The following is a 26,216-nucleotide window of genomic DNA, read 5'->3' as shown; positions in this document are numbered from 1 at the left end:
AAAGAAATAAAATAAAAATGAGCTAAGGACTTGAATAAACCTTTCTCCAAAGATGTACAAATAACTGACAGGTTTTTGAAAAGATACCAAACATCACTAGTCATCAGGAAAATGTAAATCAAAACTACAATGATGTGTTACTTAACATCTATAAGGATGCATATTTTTTTTAAAAAATGTTGTATTGTCAAGGTTATGGAGAAATTGGAACCCTTGTACCCTGTGGGAACGCAAAAATGGTGAAACCACTAAGAAAAGCAATATGGAGATTACTAAAAAAATTTTAAATGAAAGTGCCATGTGATCTAGCCATTCTAATTCTAGATATATATTTAAAATAATTGAAATTAGGGGGCACCTGGGTGGCTCAGCAGTTGAGCATCTGCCTTTGGCTCAAGTTGTGATCCCAATATCCTGGGATGGAGTCCCCCATCAGGCTTCCCACAGGGAGCATGCTTCTCCCTCTGCCTGTCTCTCTCTCTTTCTCTCTCTCTCTCAATCTGTCTCTCATGAATAAATAATTAAAATTTTAAAATAAAATAATTAAAATTAGGATCTCAAAGAGAAATGAGCTCTCATGTTCATTGCAGCACTATTTGCAGATGTAGAAACAACCTAAATATCCATCAGTAGATGAATAGATAAAGGAAATATAGTGTGTGTATATATATATTATATATATAACATATATATATATTATATATAGATATAGTAGATGTGTATAAATATAAGTACACACACAGTGGACTATTTTTCAGCCTTAACCAAGAAGGAAATCCTGCAATATGTGAAAACATGGATGGACTTTAAGTACATCATGTTAAATGAAATAAGTTATTCACAGGAGGGCAAATACTGTGTGATTCCACTTTATGAGGTATCTAAAATAGTCAAACTACTACACGTAGAGAGCAGAAAAGTATTGCCAGGGGTAGCAGGGAAGGGAAAATGGAAAACTGCTAATCAATGGGTAAAAGGTTTCAGTAATGTTGGACAAAAAAGGTGAAGAGGATTCAAAGGTACAAACTTGCAGTTATAAAATAAGTCACAAGGACAAAAAGTACAGCATAAGAAATATAATCAGTATTATTGTAATGACTTTGTATGCTGACAGACGGTAACTACACTTGTGGTGAGTGTATTGTAAGTTTGTAATTGTCAAATCACTATGTTATACACCTAAATTTAATGTAATGCATGTCAACTATACTTCAATAAATAAAAAAAAATAGAAATAACTGTTAAAACATTTTTTGAAGTTTCAGTAATCCAGGGCACCTGGGTGGCTCAGTGGTTGAGCATCTGCTTTTGGCTCAGATCATGTTCCCAGGGTCCTGGGATCGAGTTCTGCATCGGGGAACCTGCTTCTCCCTCTGTCTATGTCTCTGCCTCTCTCTGTGTCTCTCATGAATAAATAAAGAAAATCATAAATAAATAAATAAATAAATAAATAAATAAATAAATAAAGTTTCAGTAATCCAAGACGAATTAAAATCTAGTTCTCATGTTAAATGTCATCACAATAAAATAAAAAGCAGAAAGCATTTTATTGAATAAATTAGAGTGAATACATTTGAGGAATCTGTTTAAATGCATGATCTACCTATTTAAGAGGTGAGGCCTGATTTCAGAAATCTGGGCCAGAGAAATGCTTGGGGCATGTTTCCTGGCCCTGTGTTACATCACCTTTTCAGACTCTTAAGCCAAGAGTCATAGCTTCAAGAGTGGGATGTTGATTGTCAATGTGTTATTAATAAAAAGTTAAGCCCTCAGATTTCTAAACCAGACATATTTGCAAAAACCATTGCAATTTCTTATATTTCTTTCTGTATCGGTTATTCATCTCGCACCCCTGAAAAGCAACGCATGACTTCATTCATTATGATCTATGCTTCAGTTTCAACGATCCAGGAATATTTGTCAAGATTTGCCATTAATCAGTTAAAGATGTTCATAAACAAAGCCAATGAATAATTCATATGAAATCGAGTACATGTGCTCTAATGATGAATAATCATGAACTGATCTGGAATTTGTTAATGACTTATGAATATTTATCTCTAGATGGAACTCCTGTGCAATTCATAATTCCATGAAAACTGTTTCCTTTTAGATTTCATCATGTACTTTTGCTGAAAATGCCTTTGGGACCATTAAGTATCTTTCCTAGAGGATTATGATACAATAAAAATTGTGAATGTAAATGTCATCTGCAGACCTTACTAAACACACAAGAAATTTAATTTATTTCCACAGTCTCAATCTAGCAGATTTTTCTCAATAATGTGGTCTTTCAGCATATGATCATCTTCTATATGACAGGAAGATTGCTGTGCAAAGCTTCCTTAATGAGTCAGATGTGAAAATGTGAAAAAGTAAACTGAACTGGAAACCAAAAGCCGGAAATCACATTTTCTTTAAGTAGTCAGTAATCTTGTGCCAGGTGCAGAATGTGCTGCTCTTCAGTGAACGGGTTCTTAGTATGCCCTCCGGCCACTTGCAAACTGGAAATTTCACAACAACTTTGGCTTGAGTATTTCTATGACAGGAGATGCTTCAGCCTAGAATTGTCCTCAGCTGGCCCTTCTCAGGATGAGGAGAATTAGCAAGAAACATTTTTGGAGCTCTTCACATATTCCTAGTGCTTGGCAATCATTTACCAGTTAATCCTCTTTTGAGGGAGGTCAGCCCTCTGCTTGAATTTTCATATGTAGTATTTCACACAGAGGTGAAGTGATCTCCAAAAGGCTGTCATGTGGCAAATGTCTGGCAACAAAGTAATAATCAGATACAGACTTGGACAAAATTGAAGGGCATGTAATTTATATCTTTGGTTGCCAGCTGGATGCTCCTTCTTAGCACTTTCAGAAACACACAGGTATCACTATCTATTGGAACTATTTTGAATACATACTGGAATGAATTTATTCTCCACTCTAATCCTAGGAAATGAGTACTATCATTGTCTCTATTTGACAGATGACATAACTAAGACACACAGTAGGTAAATCAGTTGTCCAGAACATAGCTAGTAAGTGACAGATATGTGATTGAAATCCATATATTAGGGTTCCAGACTAGGCTTGTATGTACTACGATATGCTTCCTCTACTGCCCTGTGGTGCCTCTGCTGCTCCACTTTTGTCCTACCAATTATAACCATCTCTCCATGGCTTATCTACCCCAGAAATTACCTGTAATGTACATTTCTGCCGAGTGTCCCTGCAAAATGTGTTTATGTCATTTTTCACTGTCCTTTTTTCTCTGGCAAGGAACTACTAAATTATCCCTACATTATGCCTCTACTTGATCATGGAAACACTTTGAAAAAGAAACATTTGGAAATTATTTAAATATACCATACAAATAGGTACATTCTATGTCCCCGTTAAAGGACCACCTGTGTGGAAAAATGTGCTGAAATTGTATATCACTCTTTTCCCCAGAAGATCCTAAAATTTATCAGGTCCCTTAGAAAAGTAGGAAGGTTTTCTAGTTAAGCCAGGGAAAAGTTCATAACTAACCTTTTTTGTACATAGTAATAATGAGGGCAAGATTGAACCAGCAAAGTACATTGTATATTCCTCTAGACTTTTTATCCACTATTGCAGGACACTTTCATAAGTGCAAATCTTGTGTGTGTATGTGTGAGTGTGTATGTGTCTGAGGGGTAAATATTCAGGCAAGTTACTTTGTGATTGTAAATTCCACTGATATCACACACTGAATAGTCAAATTCCTCAATTTATAAGAAAAGTTAATGGTTGTTTTGAGGTCAGTTCATATTCATGATATTTTATTCTCTTTGGAGAAGAGGAGGTCTACAAATTTTTGCCTTCTTTAGAGTTCAGACTATTTCATATACTTTTACGTGTTATCTCTGGGCCAAGCTTTTAGGTGTATATATACATTTTTAAAGATGTACTCCCTCCCTGTTTCATCAAAAGAATATTAGTGTTTGAATAACCAGGAATTATTCATAAATATTAATGGTACAATGGGAATCATAACTGATAGCTTCAAATAGACAACGATATAAATAGGCAGTGAAAGAAAATATGAAGTCTATTTAAAAGGCTGAATTGGAAAAAGTAGGTCCTTAGAAACATTGCTAAAATAACTCAAAATTCTGATGTTCTCAGTACCTCTTTCTTTTATATGTGAGTTTAACTTTTTTTTTCCCTAAGAGAAAGTATCTAAGCCAGTGGTCTTCTAAAATTCAATAAAATTTTATGAAAATTACTGTGCTTGTCTTCATAAATACTTTGTGTGCATTCATCTCCAAATAAGAGTCTGCTTTAACATAGAAAACATAACTTTTATTATTAGAGTTAATAACAATTTTCAATGGGCTTATTTCATATTCAATATTTTTCAAAACTTTCTCTATCAACTTTCTAAACACTTTGTATAGGTTTTATACACTACTAATACAGATTATTTCTTTGTAAATATATTGTGAGAAGACCCTTTTCTGATATGTTATATCACTTTAAAAATTTGCACTTGCTCCATCAACAAAACAAAAACACAACCTACTGATTGGGAGAAGATATTTGCAAATGATATATCTGATAAAGGGTTAATTCCCCAAATATATAAAGGAATCATACAATTCAATACCAAAAAAAATCCAATTAAAAAGAGGTAGAAGAACTGAATACACATTTTTTCCCAAAGAAGACATATAGATGACCAATGGACACATGACAAGATGCTCAAAAGCCAAAAACAAAATCCGATGCTCAACATCATTAATCATCAGGGAAATGCAAATCAAAATTACAATGAGATATCACCTCACATCATTCAGAATAACAGTATCGAAAGACAAGAAATAACAAATGTGGGCAAGTATATGGAGAAGAAGGAACCCTGTTACACTGTAACCCTGTTACACTGTTGGTGGTAACGTAAATTAGTACAGCTGTGTGGAAAACAGTATGGAGATTCCTCAAAAAAATGAGAGGAGAAATACCATATGATCCAATAATCCAGTACTGGTGAGTAACCAAAGAAAACAAAAACACTAATTTAAAAAGATATATATATATATATATACCTATATTTGTTACAGCATTTTTACCAGAGCAGAGATATGTAAGCAACCTAAGAGTCCATCAAGAGGTGAATGGATATGGAGGATATGGTGTGTACATACAATGGAATGTTATGTAGCTATAGAAAAAGATGAGATCATGCCATTTGTGGCAATGTGGATGGACCTAGAGAGTATTATGCTGAATGAAATAAGTCAGACTGAGAAAGACAAATACCATATGATTTCCCTTGTGTGGAATTTAAAAAAGAAACAAAAACAAAAGCAGAATCAGACCCATAAATACAGAAAACAAATTGATGGTTGCCAGAGGGCAGGAGGATGGGCAAAATGAGTGATGGGGAGTGGGAGGTACAGCCATCCTGTTGCGGAATGAATAAGTCACAGGAATAAAAGACATAGCATCAGGAATATAGTCAATGGTATTATAATACTGTTGTATGACAACAAATGGTAACTACACTCATAGTGAACATAGCATGATGTACAAACTTGTTGAATCACTATGTTGTATGCTTGAAATTAATGCAGTATTGTGTCAGCTATATTCAAATTTTTTTTAAAAAAAGAACTACAAATCGACACCAAAGCACAATCCAATTGAAAAATGGGCAAAGGACCTGAATAGACATTTTTTCCAAAGACATACATGAACAATGGACACTTGAAAAGATGCCCAATATCGCTAATAATCCGGGAAATGCAAATCAAAGCTACAATGTGATCTTATCTCACATCCATCAGAATGGCTAATATCAAAAAGACAAGAAATAACAAGTTCATAAAGAGTGGAGAAAAGGGAATCTTTGAGTACTGGTGATGAGAAGATCAGTTGGTACAATCACTGTGAGAACAATATGAAGGTTTATTTTAAAATTAAAAATAGAATTACCATATAAACCAGTACTTCCACTACTGGGCATTTATCCAAAGAAAAAAAAAACACTAATTCAAAAAGATATATGCGCTTTTATGTATATTGCAGCATTACTTATAATAGCCAAGATATGGAAGCAACCCATCACCAACCTGGGGCCCTATCACTACATCCACTTCTCTCTGGCTGCATACGCCCCTGTTATCTCAGCTGATAAAGCTTACTGTGAACCGCTTTCTGTAACAGAGATCACTAATGACTGCATTGGGCCAGCCAAACAGGCGATGAAGTGTGACCCTCACCATGGTAATTACATGGTTTGCTGCCTATTGTACCATGATAACTTGGTTCCCAAAGATGTCATTGCCACCATCAGGACCAAACACACCATCTAGTCTGTGGACTGATGCTTTCTTGGGGTCAAAGTTGACATTAATTACCAGTCTTCCACCATGATACCTGGTGGACATCTGACTGAAGTACAATGAGAGTGTGCATGCCAAGCAATCACAGCCATTGCTGAGGCCTGGAATCCCCTGGACCACAAGTTTGACCTGATGTATACCAAACATGCCTTTGTTCACTAGTATGTGGGTAAGAGTATGGAGGAAGGAAAGTTTTCTGAGGCCATGAAGACATGGTGTGGATCCTATTGAAGGAGAGGGTGAGGGTGAAAGAGAGGAATACTAAAGTTAGAAATGTCACAAAGGTGCTGTTTTTATATGGAAGCTCATTTTGTTTTAAACATGGAAAGGTTGGGGCAGCCCGGGTGGCTCAGCGGTTTAGCGCCGCCTTCAGCCCAGGGCCTGATCCTGGAGACTTAGGATCGAGTCACACGTTGGGCTCCCTGCATGGAGCCTGCTTCTCCCTCTGCCTGTATCTCTGCCTCTCGCGCGCGTGCTCTGTGTCTCTCATGAATAAATAAATAAAATCTTAAAAAAAAAAACATGGAAAGTTTGCATGATCATTTAATTTCTATGTGGTAGTTCATACTTTCATATGCAATTACTGACCTATACTTTAAAACACAACACTATGTTACAGACCTAAGCTGTCTCCATTTCTCTGATGGATTTGAATAAAGTATTGTCTGTCTACAAAGAAAGAGAGAGGAAAGAAAAAGAAGGGAGGAAAAAAGGAAGGAAAGAAGAAAGAAGAAAAGAAAGAAAGATAAAGGGAGAAAGAAAGAACCTGCTTTGCTATAATTGACCAATTCTTTCTTGTTTTTAGATATCCAACAGTGCTACAAAGCCACTAAGTAAAAAAGCCCTTTTTGCCATCACTAATTACTGCTTCTCTTTTATCCCCATCTTCCTCTTTCTTAAAATAAATTATCTCCACATTTCTAATATAATTTATGGAGCTATTTCTTAATCTTTTACTGTTAGGCATTACTTACTGAATTAGAGGAGATTTGGGTCATACATTCTTCTGCCCTTTGTGACTCCACTTCTATAGCCATTCTTTTAAAACATGAATATCCAGTTTCCTGGTTAAGTCAAATTTCAGTGTTTACATTTTTATGGTTTTGCAGATATTGCTCTCAGTTGGGCCATTGTCAGAACTCTCACACTTCATTTCTATACTAAAGACACTAACACTTCATTGTTTGTATGAGTTTTTCTTTGTCCTGGAGTTACCTCATTCTCTTCAATTGCTTTTTTTTTTTTTTTCTGTATATTTATCACTAATTCAAGAACCCAAATGTTCTGACAGAACTGTAAAATGATTTTCAATATGGTCAGATTCTTCATATATATTTATAAGTTTCATTACTTCTCCCTTGATATGTCCCTACTAGACCTTTCTATCCCCTCCTCCCATCTGGCCTGTTTATTCAGAAAGCCTACTCTACATACGGCTTTGGGAAATTACCATGTTTTCACCATCCTGGGAATATCCTTCCTCTCTCATCTCTGTTGGATCCTCTTTATCTCATGTCTTCTTTTTTAGTCTTTATTCCCCGAGTATATTCTCAAAGTTCTTAGAAGTAAAAGATTTAAACACCTTCTATGTCTAAGCAGGACTTGACTTATACTGAATATATGGGATGAAAATTATTTTAGTAGCTCTCAGTTTCCTAGGTTGATCTTGAGAAATAAGATGCAAATTTTGTATGCAATCTTTTTTCTTCTCCGGAAATTTCTAGGATCTGAAGTTGGGTCTCGAGTATTACTATGATCATGTCTGACTTGCTATGCTGATTTTCTTCTTGCATTAAACTGAGTAATCAATGAGCCCATATAATCTGGAAACCCATCTCCTTCAGGTCTGAGAAATTTTTCTCAAAGTATCTCTGTTATCTCTTTCTGGAATTCTTAATTTCTGGTGAAATATTTTGATTATGAAATATTTATCTTTATCAGAGGTCAACAAACATTTTCTGCAAAGGGCCAGATATTAGATATTTTAGTGTTTGGCAGACCATGGAATCCTTGGCACAACTACTAAACTCCATCCATAAAAGCAGTCATACCTTACACCTAAATTAATGTGCATGGATGTGTTCCAGTAAAACTTCACTTACAAAAATGGTCAGTGGACTTATTTGGTCTGCTGGCAGTATTTGCCAACCTTAATCATGATCCACATCCACTTTACAAAATCAGTCATTAATTTTTATTATATTCCAAATCATTCCTTTGGATTTCTAGGCAGAATAACTTAGATACATTATTTGCAGAAACAAAACAAAACTTTAGGTTCTTCTTTTCCATTAGTATGTATGTATGAATTTATTTATTTACTTACTTATTTACTTATTGGCCAAATGTTCCATATAAAGGACTAAATAATAATATTGGTGATCACCTTCTAATTTTAATATGAACAAATCTATCACATTAGCTCTTAGTTTAAGGAGATTTCTTTTTTATTATCTCCAAATAACTTAATTATGAACAGCATGATTGAATTCCCTAATAACATCTATTAAAATAATTGTAAACAGTTTTCCTAGTTGTCTGGGATGTAATGTAGTGATTTTATAAGAATAAATTATTTTTTAATGGACAGGCTAAATCTAGTTCATCATGATGTTTTTTATTTCAGTTGCCTAGAATTTATTTAGTATTTTAACATCTTATTTATCTTATTGTTGCTATGTAATCTTTTTGTTTATAAACTTTGATATATATGTAACTTTTAAGCTATACGTAAGTAAACGTATATTTTAAGTTTATATACACATACATACACTTTTATTATTGGTTAATTGAATCTATGCCCCTTCCATATGGAGCTTATGGGGAAAAAAATACTAATTCTATTTGATCTAGATGACCAATACTGGATATTGGCTTACCAAAGTATTTTTATATTTCTTTTGATTTTTGTCACTTCTTCCCAAGAGGCATTTGAATTCAAAATTTACAAAGAGAGCCAAAGTCAATGACAAAAAAGTAGATTTTAAAAAACAAAAGCAGTTGGTGTGAATAAAACACGCTAGATTAGGTAACAATAAACATCTGCTATGGATAGGTTAAGGTAAATTGGCCAATAGAGCTGAATTTTATGTTGATTACCAGTTCTTATTTTATTATGAGGTTTGATTGTTCAGCTCTTTCATTTTTTAACTTCCTCATATATTCAAATAATAAATTTCTATTGTCTGAATTAGGTCTTAGATGTCAAGCAAATCAAAGAAATTTTAAAATGCATGCACAGATCATATAAGGTGCAATGGTATATTTTTTGAAAGCTTGAAAGAAATCACTGTTAAGTTACTTTATCCCAGAACTTTTAGATGTGATCTTTGAATTTTTCAACATTTTGTATAGTCTTTGATTTATTCATATTTTATTTCTCAACTCAATTTTATACATCTATATGTGCAGAAAGAATCATCAACTTATTGAGATTTCAAATAGCCTTGATGTAAGCATAGTATTTCCTTAATATATTCTGAATTTCCTTCATACATTTTGGAAATGTTCAACCATGTATTCTTCTAAATTAAAGTTTTATAAGGAGTGGAAATTGAGTGACAATAGTTTTTATTGTCTCTGAAAGTTAAAATATTCAATCACCTGGAAAGATTGCACAAAAAAAAAATTCTTTTGAAAGGTTACCTGCTCAGATTACCTCAAATGTGAGGGTGGTTTCTCAGTTGTTTCTTTCAGATATAAATAGCACTTTGATACAGACCCAGACAGATATTATATAATTGGCATAAGTACAAAGGCAATTATGGCATAAATTCACCTTGAAGAGTATTAGAGAATCCTGATGTTCCTCAACAGTTTGGCAAAATGATCTGATTTTATTTTGTTTTGTTTTTTATATTTCTGAGTTTTAATTTTCAGCACATATGGCCATAAAAATAAAAAGTAATGAACTTTATTGAACTTCATTTTAGCATAGTCTTTTTGAAAACCACTTTTGAGGGACACCTGGGTGGCTCAGTGGTTGAGCGTCTGCCCTTGGTTCCCCGGGGTTCCTGGATAGAGTCCTACATTTGGCTTCCCACAGGGAGCCTGCTTCTCCCTCTGCCTGTTTCTGCTTCTCTCTCTCTTTCTCTCTCTGAATGAATGAATGAATAAATAAATAAATAAATAAACTTAAAAAAAGAAAAGAAAACCACTTTTGAGTATAATTAAAATTTGCTTTATTGTATAACTTGTATTAATTTCCCTTTTTTCTGAAATGGTAATCGACTTTTTTATTTAAATTAAGTATAGGAAAAGTAAGCCTTTGTAATGCTATTTCTATATTATATACAAATAATAAGTGAGTTTCAAAAGATTATAATGTTCCATGAAAAATTTTGTGACTTTGAGGACTATATACTCATTTATTCCCCCATGGGAGAATATTAATTATTAGATTCCCAAAGGAGACTGACTTGTGAAAAGTTCTAGAATCATTTACTTTGTGATACTTTGATAATATCTACATTGTTTAAGTATTTTAGCTCTTACCTTGCTCTCTAATCAGTATTATCTAACACTTTTGAATAAATAGAAGTACAATTAGTAATAATTGCATTATTTTTTAATCATTTCATCATTTTTATTTTTCATGGTTTTCTAATATAGCTTTTTCTCTCCTTTTAGTTTTGAACTGTCTAGGTCAGAATACCAATTTTATAAAGTTTGATGGGAATTAAACTATTTAGTATATATATATATATAGAGAGAGAGAGTATGAGAGAAATCACTTAACAACTAACACATAAGTGCTGTATGTTGTTATGTTATTTCCAGTAGGCAAAATATAATTAGATTTTTAAAATTTGTTAAATTTGTGAGATTTTTAAAATTTGTTAAATTTGTGAGTTTTTTTTAAGATGTATTTATTTATTCATAAGAGACAGAGAGAGAGAGAGAGAGAGAAAGAGAGAGGCAGAGACACAGGCAGAGGGAGAAGCAGGCTCCCTGCAGGGGGCCCCATGCGGGACTGGATCCTGGGTCCTGGGATCACGCCCTGAGCCGAAGGCAGGAGCCCAACCGCTGAGCCACCCAGGCGTCCCTGTTTGTGAGACTTTTGAATTTTGTTATGGATGTAAACTGGACACAGCTCATCCATGGTGGGTGCCAGATTCTTTCACCCTCACTTGACACCTCATCTCGCTAAAAGACCTAGCAACCAGCTCCATGGGGTCATGTTCTACGTATTTGAGGCTGATGCCCAGAGTCTTATGATCCTTCCACCACTTCCATATGAAATAGCACACCATATGGCAAGAAATTGACTTTCTCAGTGGTTGTCAAAGGACCACATAATACAACTTGGAAGTCAGGGCTACTAACTTCCCATGATGTGAAGTTTGACTAACAGGAGTTGGGGTCAGATTGCAAAGAAGATAAACTACCCTTTCCATGCCTCCCAGGGTAATTTTCTGAAGGACAACTTGCATAAAACTGTACATTTTGGCTGAGTCAATGGACATGTGCCTTTATGAAACAGTGGTTATTGGTATAATTTACTCACGCTTTTTGACTTGTATCCTGCCCTAATTGTGTGATTGCTATTGCATGATGATTCTTTAAACACCCATGACTTAGTCACATAATGACATGCAGCTCATAGATGGCAGTTTAGACTCATAGTTACTCATCATCCTATAGTCATATTATCTCCTTCTAAAAAGGCTCATTAGTATACTTAGGGATATTTTTCCAAGTAGAATCTTTTTTTTTCTATTATAATAAGCATGTTTTTGCTCCAGATTCCTAAGGATCTTCATTGCAACTCATCTAAAGGGGATTACCAGAGACTCCATTCAGCATCCCAATTCCCCAAGGAAAACTTCAGCCCTGTCAAAAGTACTGGATAATATAGCTTGATTGGCAGGGAAACAACCCACAGTTTGGTCTTGATTCAGAGCCCTCTTTTCCACTGGGATTTTCTCACAGCTGACAACCTTCCACAATTTGTGTTAAATGAGGCAGAACATGATTCTCAAGTGTATTATATGCTATTTCTAAACTAAAAAAGCCTAAAACTGTTGTGCTTCTTACCATGTAAGAAGTACAGGGTACAAAAACTTGCTCTTTATCTTAGAAGTGATATCTCAGAACATCCCAAACCATTATATCCAGACCCCCAAATTTTACCAATGCCATAAACCCCTCAATATCTATAGTTTCCAAGGAGTGTTTTTTAAAAAGTACTGATTGTTTAGCTTTGTCATTTCATTTTCTTCCATGTAAATACTCCCACTACAGCTGATTTCAAACTATATCAGTGGAGCATCCCTAAAGCTGTACTTAGGAAGAGATATGCACATTTGGATGTCACAAGCTGTTGTGTGCCAGCTCCAACAAATATCTTTTATATTCTGACAAAGAATTACTAGGATATCTAGGGTACTTGCAGCATTCTGCTCATGAGACTCAGTATGGTGTTATTGATAGTAGATTGTGTGTGATAATCTGTAGACCATGTATACTACGTCATGTGTGCTGTTTTTTGGAATATCAAGGAATATTGGTCTTTTTGGATATCTTATGACAGAATAAAATTAACTTGACTTCTATGTTGAAGTTGTACTGCTGGCCTTAATGTATAAAGGCAAAGTGCTATTGGCTCCCCATCATAGGGCTTAAAAATTATTTTTGCAAATCACTTGCTTCATACTAAGTGCCAGTGACTGTGTTTATTTGAGTCATTCCATATCAGGTATGGCAGTTTCAAGTGAGATTACCATTTCAATAAGTATAATAGAGACCATCATTATCTACAATGATCCATAAGGTTTTAGCTACAGACCATATTAACGAACGGAAGGGGATGTAATAGTACCTACCACCCTGAATAGTACCTACCACCATTCTTCAATCTTTTTTATGTGGGTGACTACTAATTACTGTGTTATATATTGACATATTTTATAAGCAAAACAAAATGCAGGCACAATAAAACTGATTTTTATTTTAGCTATGAAGGATAGTTACTTGGAAAAAATACCTTGTGGCTCAAGAAGTTTGTCATACAGATATCTCTGAAATAATAAGAATTATAAACAAATTATTTTATACATTAATTTTTCACAAACATAATTCTTTTCAAAATATTTCTTTTTTTTTTCAAAATATTTCATCTTTCATCTCATGAAGGTGTTCAGAGGATAAGCTTTCATTTTTTAAACCTTTGTCAAATGTAATATATTATCAGCAAAAAACACATTCAAGTGTCAAACTCAATAAGTATTCACAAAATTGAACACAATGATGTGATTAGCAGCCAGGTCAAGAGTTAGAATATTACCAGAATACCAGGAATGTCCCTTAACTACCTCATTGTACTTAGTACTGCCCGCCCCATGAGGATAACCACTATCTGATTTCTAAGAGCATAGATTACTTCTGCCTTATTTTGTTATCAATATAAATAGAATCATGCATTATGTGCATTTTTATATCTGCCTTTTTTGTCTCAAATTTTACTTCTTACATTTATCAATCTATTGCATGTAATTGCAGATCATTTATTCTTATTATTTAGTATCCCATTGTGAGGATATTCTACTTTAGTCATTCTTGTGATTTATAAGTGAAGTTGAATAACTTTTCAAATATTTATTGGCTTTTTAAATAACTGACATCAGTGAAATGTCTGAGCAAGTCCTTTTTGCATATTCTGTTCGATTTTCTGTCTTTTATAATAATTTTATTTTGAATATCATTCCTTTGTTTAATGTATATACTGGCAATATTTTCTCTATTCTATAGTTTGCTTTCGTACTCTATTATTGGTGTATTTTGTCAAATATTAAGATGTTAATAAAAGTTTGATTAAGAGTGAAACCCTAAGGAACCCTCTTGTACTGTTGGTGGGAATGTGAACTGGTGCAGCCACTCTAGAAAACTGTGTGTAGGTTCCTCAAAGAGTTAAAAATAGAGCTACCCTAAGGCCCAGCAATTGCACTGCTGGGGATTTACCCCAAAGATACAGATGCAGTGAAAAACTGAGACACATGCACCCCAATGCTTATAGCAGCAATGTCCACAATAGCCAAACTGTGGAAGGAGCCTCCTTGTCCATTGAAAGATGAATGGATAAAGAAGATGTGGTCTTTTTATACAATGGAATATTACTCAGCCATTAGAAACGAGGAATACCCACCATTTGCTTAAATGTGGATAGAACTGGAGGGTATTATGCTGAGTGAAGTAAGTCAATTGGAAGAGAACAAACATTATATGGTTTCATTCATTTCAGGAATATAAAAAATAGTGAAAGGTATTAAAGGGGAAAGGAGAGAAAATAAGTGGAAAATATCAGAGAGGGTGAGAGAAGATGAGAGACTCCCAACTCTGGGAAATGAACAAGGGGTAGTGGAAGGGGAGGTGGGCGGGGGATGGGGTGACTGGGTGATGGGAACTGGGGGGATCGGCGCTTGATGGGATGAGCACTGGGTGTTATACTATAATATGCTGGTAAATTGAACTCTGATAAAAAAAATATACAAAAAAAAGAGTGAAACCCTAAAAAGGGTATTTATAGGTATTCCATCCTACCCTATTTATTTTCTTAAAGAATGATTTTATTCCTTGATATTATGAACACATACTTTTTACCAATTTTTTAAAATAAATTTATTTTTTATTGGTGTTCACTTTACCACCATACAGAATAACACCCAGTGCTCATCCCGTCAAGTGCCCCCCTCAGTGCCCGTCACCCATTCACTCCCACCCCCCGCCCTCCTCCCCTTCCACCACCCCCAGTTCGTTTCCCAGAGTTAGGAGTCTTTATGTTCTGTCTCCCTTTCTGATATTTCCCACACATTTCTTCTCCCTTCCCTTATATTCCCTTTCACTATTATTTATATTCCCCAAATGAATGAGAACATATAATGTTTGTCCTTCTCCGACTGACTTACTTCACTCAGCATAATACCCTCCAGTTCCATCCACGTTGAAGCAAATGGTGGGTATTTGTCGTTTCTAATGGCTGAGTAATATTCTATTGTATACATAGACCACATCTTCTTTATCCATTCATCTTTCAATGGACACCGAGGCTCCTTCCACAGTTTGGCTATTGTAGGCTCCTTCCACAGTTTGGCTATTGTCCAATTTCTTTTTAAAAATTTTTCTACCACTGAGTTTCCATTATATGAATTATCAGACCAGACTGTTTTGCTTAAGAGAGCATTTGCGGGGGGTGGGGGTGACTGGGTGGCAGGCACTGAGTGGGGGCACTTGATGGGATGAGCACTGGGTGTTATTCTGTATGTTGGCAAATTGAACACCAATAAAAATAAATTTATTATTAAAAATAATTTAAAAAATAAAGTGAGAAAAAAAAAGAGAGAGCATTTGGTTTTGGTTTTGTTTTAAGGAAGACCATTCAGATACTAAGTAGCAAATAGTGAAAAGTCCAGATGTATCCATTTTCACTAAACCAGCATATTGTTGATTTTGTAATCAGGATTTATACCAATTTAAATTTAGTTTTTCCAACGAATAATCAAGTTATTTTAATTGTTTCTTCCCATCTTTTTAATAGATATCAATTCTCTTTTTATGAATAAATACATGTACATATATGTGTATCATGTAATAACAAAGATACATACACATAATTTAAAATAGTGATTTACTATAGGAAAAGACAATATTTCTGGGCTGAAGAATATTTAGTTATAGGCATGAGTTTGACAACATTTATTACTATGATTTGCACAAGCATGTAGGGTTAACATATAAGGATGTTAAATTTCTTCTAAGCAAAGGCATTGATTTTAAGACGCATAACTTCTTCTACACATACACATGTAGCTATTTTCCCCTTGACAAAATAGGCTGGAAAAGTGTAAGAAGGGCCAACTAGAGTTATTTGTTATTAAATACTTTAAAGCACCATTTTTTAAAGTAGCCTTAAAAACAATCATTTTTAAAAGAAATCATTAGTTCATAAGTAGGAGTGAGAATAAAACAGAATAGGGAAAAAGTAATATCAGTATTATGATTTTGCTACTTTAATATTCATATAGTATTTCAAAATAGCCTAATATTTTCTTCAGATTGCTTTGAAGTAGTTGTAGATATTATTTTCTTCTGGTTTGACTTTTTTTAATGACTAAGTGATTTAAGAACAAAAATAAACATTTCTTTGAATGAATTTTCAGTTTTAATTCATTCCTTAGGAGACATCTTTTTTCTATCTCTGTTGTTTGAATTGGAAGTTTGTAATCTAAGGCCAAATATAATCTCTGATACATTAGAAACATATTTTCCCCCTGTGTTCTTGAATTTGCTTAGATGGGTATGACAAAGTCATTAAAGAATGGATACACAATATATTTTTTAGCATTGTCTAACATTCAGATACTTCTTTAAATTGAAGAAGCAGTCCTTTCAAATAAAACTCTTGTTATATATAAACATACTCATGAACAAAAATCAGCTAAATAAGTCACATGAGACATATATTTTCTTGTTTCCAAAAATAAAGAAAATCCAGCTGGAAGTAAATGGATTGCAGAAAATATACAGCTTATTTATTGTCAAATTCATTCAAGTGAAATGACTAAACACAGCCAACAGTCATCAAGAGGAAGGGAAGTGAAGGGAAAGAATTATCTAGGATTTATGTAACCAAGTAATGGAAAGAAAAAAAAAAAGTGAGAAATTCTAATGGGTGGCGCCCTCTGGAGGCGAGTTTGGGCACTTGTTATCCCTCTTTTTATAGGAGATTGCTGCAGGGCTTCCAGTCAGCTATTTGGTGTTGTTGGGGGTGGATATTTCTTGATTTTTGCAACATAAAATGTCAATAGTGTCCTGACAGGAAGAGCAAAGATTTAGATGTCCAAATGATTATACCAATATTGATAATTTTATACCTAAATATTTTTTGAATACTTCAATTGGTAATTCTGGTACAATAAATACAGTTGGTTGTAGTCATTTGATTAATGGAGTAACATATTTAAATCAATCTTTTTAGTTTAATACCTTCCCTCTTGAAAGTTCCAAACATGAATTTCTGCATTTAAAGGTGTATTTCAAAAAAAAAAATAATAAAATAAAAATAAATAAATAAATAAATAAAGGTGTATTTCAGATACTTGTATCCCTTTAGAGCTAGGCTAAGCCTCTAGATGACACTGACATCTTTGAAATATCAGAACAAATGTACAGTTCCAAAAACAGCATCAATTTATTATAATTTTATTGTTTAGCACAGCCTACTTTTCTTTCCTATGAAGTTAGGATACACAATTTTTTTGTGTTTTTCTTCAAACTTTTAAGTGCTACATAAAGACTCTTCCATAAAAGACTGCTGGGCCCCGAACGACATTTTGGCGTAAATCCTTAAAATTTCTCTAATATTCTACAAAAATCAGCCAGGAAAAAGGAATCAGCAGAAAGAATTAGAAACTCCTCAAAAAAAAAAAAAAAAAAAAAAAAAAAAAAGCAACCTCCTATACAGTCTCTTATTCAAAATTAAATTCTCTTTATTGTAGCTGAAAAAAAACTTTTTTACCCCAGAGAATTCATATAAAAATGTTCTCTTCAGTCTTACACTCACACACCCAACAGGAATGTAGCAAAGGATGAGGTTTATTTTGCATTTAGTAAATCTATTCCGCGAAATAAAATTTTGATGAACTGGTTTTATTCATAGTTTTACTTTATCCTGCCTCACCCAAATAATATCAAAATAACTTACGAAAATTTCTTTCTAGGCAAATTTTGATTGATTTTATGCAACTGGGCTGCCATTGTAATACAGTATTTCGTAGGACAAGGGTATGCAGTTATTTCCTTCAAGAGAATTTCAGGGTGTGGGTTGGAAAAGATAGATGAATGGTGCTGAGTTTCTATTTTCAGAAGTTTTGCCATGTATTAGACTGTCTGCTCTTCTCCATCACTCACTTGCAGACTGCTACTATCTGACAGACCCAGTTCACATAACTTAGAAAGAGGGCAGCACCAACAGTGTCAGGGAGGGTAAAAATACTTACGATCAATGCAAGAGAACAGTAGTGCCCTGGAGCATGTACCTGAATGATTGCTTACTTCCACCGTATCTTGGCTCTGTATCTTAGATTTTTTTGATATACTTTGGGTGGACTTGGTGCTCAATACCAAATAGCTGTGGCATTTTTTGGGATATGAAAGAACAAAAAAATTGAATTTCCTTGTCTTAAAATATTGCAAACAATAATTAAATATACCATCCAAAGTAGTTTTGCTATTTTTGATTTGCTATAATTGATTTCAATTCTTTGTAACTTTTTTCTAATAAGAGTAATATAAAATCAATGTAAATTTTTAAAATATATATATACAAAAAATTAGAATGTAAAATTTACCTCCTCAAAAATTATTTTTCCAAAATATAAAAACTTGACATATATATACATATATATATGTATATATATGGAATGAACATTTCAGTGGTTTTTTTGATTCCTTAGTGAAGTAACAAGTAGGATATTAAACATGGTTGCCACTTGCAACTAGGTATTTATAATCCTTTTTTTTTATTTTTTTTATAATCATTTTTTAAAAGGATATGTTAGAATAAGAATTCTATTTTAGATATAAAATTTGTTAATGTTTTATGGGACAATAAAATCAAATTGGGCTTATCTTTTCTCCTGGACAAAAATCTGCAAGTTACTATACCAATTTATACTTTCTTGACCTTTAATCTAATAGTAAAACACAATGTCAAATGCAAGCATATTCTTCTAGAGAAGTGAATAACCCTTGACTGACCCTGTGAATCCACTATAATATCAAAAAAAAATCATATAATTTCCTTTGCCTTTTTTCCAGATTTTGAAGTTTTTGTTACAGTCCTCCCCATCTTGATAAATAGTATTGTTTGTCACAAAGATTGACCACATTACGGTTGGGTTGCTTATTTATATACTTACAGTTAACACTGTTGATTAACAATATACACACAGTTTTGAACAACTACTGAGCATCTACCAGAGTTAACTCTCTAGAAATTTTCATCAAGACATTCAGTTTGGATTCTTACAAGATCATATTATTCGTGCTTTTATATCAAGTCCAGGAAACAAAGACTAAGAAAGTCTCCCCTATAAATTTGGGGGAATTTCTTTTTTAGAAAATATATAAAAGCTGTTGAGGTCTCTAGTCTGTCAGAAAGGACCTTCCCTATTGAAGAAGCTATAAATATGTAGCAGGTATGTAAGTCAGGTTACCTGAGAGGCATCTGTTAGCGTAGGTACCACATGGAAACTCACTCCTTAAGACTGGATTTGGCATACTCTGATTAATGAATAGCATTCTCATTTTCACACTTTAGGTATACTCTTGGATTCAATATTGATATCTCTATATCTTAGTAAAAAGAAAACAAATTTTATTTTTTTAAGATCTTATTTATTTTTCATTCATGGGAGACACACAGAGGCAGAGACATAGGCAGAGGGAGAAGCAGGCTCCGTGTAAGAAGCCTGATGTGGGACTTGATCCCAGGCCTGGAATCATACTCTGAGCCAAAGGCAGATGCACAACTGCTGAGCCACCCAGGTGTCCCAAAAGAAAACAAATTTTAATTTAACCTCTGCAAGTAACTGTATTTTCATATGAAGTGCAGACTCAGTAAAAATATTTGTTTCTGAAGCATGAGGGGTAAAAGAGGCTAGTAAATTGACTTTTGACATAGATTAAGAGGAAGATAATGAATTTCCTAATATATCCATCAGAAAATATAACAATGAAATCAAATCAACAGTATTGTAAACAAATAACCACAATTTAATTTCCTCATTAGTTCTGTCCGAGGGATTAATTATTTTACTGAGTCTTAAGTCAGTTGTCTGTTTTCACATAAATTTCTCTACTTCTGGATCCCTAAACAAAAACAAATCTGCCGGATTTTCTAACTGACTCTCCTGGACAGTCTGGCAGTTGTCTAAATGATGTCAACTCTGAGCTTCAAACTCTAACTGCAAGTCTACTTTTTGAAGTTATCCGTAGTTAAAAGTACTTGGTATATTGCTTTCTGTGATCATGTCTTTCTTTGTTGAAGACAAAACTTTATAGCCTATTAAGAGACTTCAGGCAAGCATGAGATAATAGCAGAACACATCTGTTGATGAAACTGAATGGCTGTGCTTAGTTTATCACAGAACTAATGATATCAGTGTGGAGAGGACTGATGTTCTTTACTAGGATAAAATGAATAACTCTTTCATAAGAATTTTATCAGTGTTGCCTCTGAGAACCTATCAAAGACAATGAGGGCATTGACAAATCTTCAGGATTTGTCAAATCCATTTTGCAAATTGTAGAATCTGAAATATTTCTATTATTCACAGTCAACTTGGATAAAATTATCCTTTAGTTTGAAATCGCTTTCCATGTATCTTTTATGTTAGTGTTAAGCTAGTCAAGAAATATAAAGCATATCAAATGAATCTAATTTCTTCTCATATTTCTCTGTGGCTCAGGTGAAAGAACAACCTCTATGATTTCCAAAAATCCCTCTGAGATCTCTAAACTTTGGTTTTAAATGTGAAAGATATGCAGTTTTCTCCCCACTAAATTTAAAGCCTTATTTAGAGGAAGGCAAAATTAAAAAAGGTTAGCAAATCTTTGGTCACTTGATTAAAACAGGATCCTGGGCTCTTAGGAAAATTAATCAGTGTGGTAACATAATATTTTAAATAATCATAAGAGAAGAGATCTCAGCGCCTTCAGATACGGAAATACCTTTTCACTAAAGTAAGTGATAAAGTCAATACAAAGCACAGAAAATTACTCAGTTATTCTGATAAAGTATGAACACTCAGCTGTTTGGGCATACCATTTTTATAACATCTCATTAAGACATGACTAAATATGTTTATTATCACCCTAGTGAATAAGCAAATTCAGTTTTTCATTAATGTGTCAATAAAAATAAAGTTCAATAAAAATAAGTTCAATAATTATTAATTGAACTAATTAAAATAAGTTCAATAATTAATAATTAATATGTGTCAACAAAAGATAAGTTCATTTTAAAATATGTTAAGGCCATCAATATTAAAATTATACCAAATCTTAAACATATTTATTTGCTTCTTTTAACATGTATTATTTGCTGGTAGAGTATTTCTGAGGTAAATAAAATTTGTCTCTCTCAAATCTTCTAAAACTTGCTATATGCAATCAAGTGTTTCCCTTTACTTTACTTTTGTATATTCTGAAGTGACCTGACATTTACTTTAGGACAAAACTACTGTTTTATTTTCTCTTAAAATCGAAACCTTAGTATACAGACTTGTTTTTCTAAGTCATTAGCATTCCTACTATAATTGCAAACACCAATATTAATTATGACTTTTAATCATGAAAGCTCTATTGCAAGGGACAAATTGGAATGTAGTGATTGATTGCTGTCAATGCCAATCAGTTGACAGACAGCAAAGTCTCATGAGCAAAATAGTGACCACCTATTAATACCCACATTCATTTTGTTCATTCTTAACGTGATTAGACATGTTCATTAATTGACCCAAAATGTGGCCACTTTGTAACATACTAAACTGACATGTATATATATATATATATATATATATATATATATATATATATATATATATATAATTCAGTGTTACTTAATTTTTTAAAAAGATTTATTTATTTATTCACGAGAGATATATACTGGGAGATAGAGGCAGAGACACAGGCAGAGGGAGAAGCAGGCTCCCCTCAGGGAGCCCAATGCGGGACTTGATCCCAGATTTCGGGATCATGAACTGAGCCGAAGGCAGGTGCCCAACAGCTGAGCCACTCAGGCATCCCAATGTTCCTTAATATTTTACCAAGTTTCTAAATATTATTTACTAAATACTTGATTTAATTAGTCTAAGTCTTTAAGCTAAGGAAGGATATTGGAAATTTTTTTAAGTTCACATGCCCAAATGGTACAGAATACTTATGAATTCTTAATTAATAATTACTACTTCTAAATACTTAAAATACTAGTATATTTAAAGTTTTAGAAATTCAATTGTTTTGTTCCCCTAAAATCCTTAATTCTTGGATTCTCTAAAACTGAAGTTATTTTATAATTCAATGTATCGATGTACTATGAAGAAAAGATTTTGAACTAACAAGAACTACAGGTGTTTCCCAAACAAAAACACACAGATTTATAAAGAGCTGGCAGGTTCAGCTGTGCAGTCACAGCCACAAGTTAAAAATAAATACAAAATAACAATAAAGAAATCACTGTTGCAGATCTCAAAGGATTCTTTTCCAGTGGGCAATAAATGTTTTCTTCACTGAGTTAAGCTCACAAATCAAAAAAAGCACACAAAATAAAGACCTAAATAGCCAGATTTTGATCATCTCTTACCTGACACCCACCCCCCCAAATAGACCTCCATCATCTCAATAGAGATCACCAAATGTTCAGATGATAAAACCAGAATCCCAACCATGTTGCCAGCCAATGAAGAAAAAGATATTGGCTGTATACAAACCAGAACCAGAACCAAACCTCCTTAAAAACCTGAAACAAAACCAAAACAGAATTAAGAAAGAGAGAGATTGAAAGAAACTAAAATCCTATTGGCATTTAGAAAGAACTCCAGGTACCTACCCCATACCTCAATAAAAGGTCAGCTTTATCACCCATTAATGAGGAAATCATGAAAATGGTTAAAGTTGATTTCAGGAGCATTTGAAAAACTGGGAATTTACAGTTATAGAAGAGAAGAAGAAGTAGCAGGAAGAGTAGAAGAATGATGTAAGGATGAGATTGTTAATTAGGTATAATCCTGCTTAATGTCTTACATGGCAATAAATCTAAGCCTTTGGGCTAGTCTTCTCTACCAGACAGAAATCTACAAGTTAATGTATATTATCCAAGTGTGGAGGCTACAATTAAGTAATGAATAGCAAAGTATAAAACAGACAAATTCTCCTGGAATCTAGAAAATGAATGATCCATATGGTGACATTAAAAGGGAATACTGTTTTCTGGATTTGTCTGTTTTCTTATTTGCAAGTCTGTATGCTATCATTAGTACCTTATAATTAATATCTGGAGATAACTGTGTGATATATAGGTTTATTTTTTTTATATATATACTTGGGAACTTTGTGTGGGATCCTATAACATGTAGCTTATCAGCTTCACCCTTTTCATGGTGAGATATAAACTGCCTATTTCATTTTAGATTGCCTGATTTATTAAAATGGCCAAATAATTTTACATATTTGCATTTCATCCTAATGTATGTCTCCATTATATTAAGTAATCACATCAGATATATACAGTAAATTTTTAAATTCTTAATAATTTAAATCTTAAGGGAAATAATTTAGAACATAAATATTTCAAAATTTTAGTAGTAGTAAAGTGATTGGGAGGTACTGTTTTTAATTCATGTTTTTTTTTCATTTTTTAAAGTTTTTATTTAAATTCCAGTTAGTTAATGCACAGTGTAATATTAGCTTTGTGCTGCTTTTAGTTGAGACATCTGTCTCAGTGGTCAATGAGTGAATGATTTGTTTATTCATGAGTCTTTTATTTTTTTAGATTTTATTTATTTATTCATGAGAGACACAGAAAGAGAGAGGCAGAGACACAGGCAGAGGGAGAAGCAGGCTCCATGCAGGGAGCCCGATGCAGAACTCGATTCTTGGACTCCGGGATCTTGCCCTGAGTCAAAGACAGATGCTCAACGGCTGAGCCACCAAGGCGTCCCAATTCATGAGTCTTTGAACCACATTCATTCTATTTATCATTTTAGAGGGAAATGAAAAACATTTGTGTCAAGTGGTTTCTCAGTCATCACATATATTTCTTTCCTCTTTAGGTTGTTTCCTCAATCAATCAAGAAAAGTCATGCCTATGAAATTGTGTTATTCTCTACAAAGATTCTGTGCATTCTATCTGGTTTCCCTTAAAGAAATCCTGAAGACTACCAGTAATGTGAATTAACTAGAGTTCTTTCTTTTTTAAGATTTTATTTATTCATTCATAAGGGACACAGAGACATAGAGAGAGAAACAAGCTCCTCACAGGGAGCTGGATGAGGGACCTGATCACCGGACAGGGTTCATGCCCTGAGCTGAAGGTAGATGCTCAGCTACTGAGCGACCCAGGTGTCCCTAACTAGAGTTCTTGAAACAAACAAGGAAACTTCGAAATGTTACAAAAGATCTGGGATGGAGAGGTAGAAAATGGGAAGGAATGAAGGAAAAAGAAAAAACACTGCTTCGTATAGTAAAACCTCAGAAGGAAGTAAATCTGTATACATACCATCATCCCCACTTCAATAAATTTATTATGAGTTTATTGCAGTTTTGTTTTGTGAGCCCTACAAAAAATTTTAATACATAGAAAAAAAGTTTAGGGGCACCTGGGTGGCTCAGCAGTTGAGTGTCTGCCTTTGGCTCAGGTTGTGATCCTGGAGTTTGGGATCGAGTCCTGCATCAGGCTGACTGCAGAGAGCCTGCTTCTCCCTTTGCCTGTATCTCTGCTTCTCTCTCTGTGTTTCTCATGAATAAATAAATAAAATCTTAAAAAATAAAATAAAACATATCGTGATACTAAGTTGGACTTTCTATGCCATTTTCCATTATGGTGAAATTTATCATATACCTCACTGATTTCCTAAAATTTGGTTTCCATTTGTTCCTTCAAATCTACCAAATGTATCTGTATATAATGTCCTAATGTCAATTGTGTATTTAATTTAAAAATTTTACCCCAAGGAGTTCCAGAGGCATTGTACACAATTCAAGACTTGTAAGTTTACCTTTTAAGTGTATTCCCTCTCAGCTCTCACCTAAAATTAGTACATTGCTACATGTTGCTATAAAATAATATAATTCAAGTTTTTGGATTTTAGTGTTATTAACTTTACATGCTATGTTCTGGGATATTGCTTAATATGTTGTTAGTAAAAATAGAAACATATAAAAGTTTCCATATTTCTTCTTGAAATAAAATACCAGTCTCTTCACAATGTATTGCATGGAATGCAACAAATTACAAATTTGATTCATATTATTAAAAAGACCTAAATAATTAATATCTGGAAACCTAAACTGATTACTAAATACTTTTTATGTGCTCACTAACTTCAGGAGCAACTTAACTGAACAATTTATCATTAACAAATACATTATATAAAATAGCTTTTTAAAATTTGAGCAATACATATTTTTGAAAATTTTTAATTGCATTATAATTAACATACATGCCATATTAGTTTCAGGTGTACAAAGGATGATTCAACAATTCTACACATCATTCAGTGCTCATCGTGATCATAATAAATGTACATTTTTTTCATTGCAACATACTGTTTATTTGAAAATGATAGACATCTTGAAGCTCACATCATCTTCACTCCAGGCAATAAGTGTCTATTACTCCCCTTTAACTATTTCATTCATTTCCCTACCCACCTACTCTCTGGCAACCACCAACTTGCTCTGTGTATTTAAGAGTGGATTTTTGTTTGTTTGTTTGTCTTTTTTTTCGTTGTTTGATTTCTTAAATTCCACATATGCATGAAATGATATAATATTTGTCTGTCTGTGTGACTTATTTCACTTAGTATTATACCCTCTAGGTCCATCCACATTGTTGCAAATGGCAAGATCTCATTCTTTTTGTGGCTAGTAATACGTACACACACACACACACACACACATACACATCATATCACATCACATCACATTTTTACCCAATCATCTATGGATAGAAACAGGTTGCTTCCATATCTTGGCTATTATAAATTATGCTGCAATAAATATAGGATAAGGGTGCATATATCTCTTTTTCTAAGACTTATTTATTAGAGAGATAGAGAAAGACAGAGCAGGGAGAGGG

Source organism: Canis lupus, chromosome 14 (assembly GCF_003254725.2).
Source record: "Canis lupus dingo isolate Sandy chromosome 14, ASM325472v2, whole genome shotgun sequence".
Classification (NCBI taxonomy): domain Eukaryota; kingdom Metazoa; phylum Chordata; class Mammalia; order Carnivora; family Canidae; genus Canis; species Canis lupus.
Note: the sequence above shows the minus strand (reverse complement) of the source record.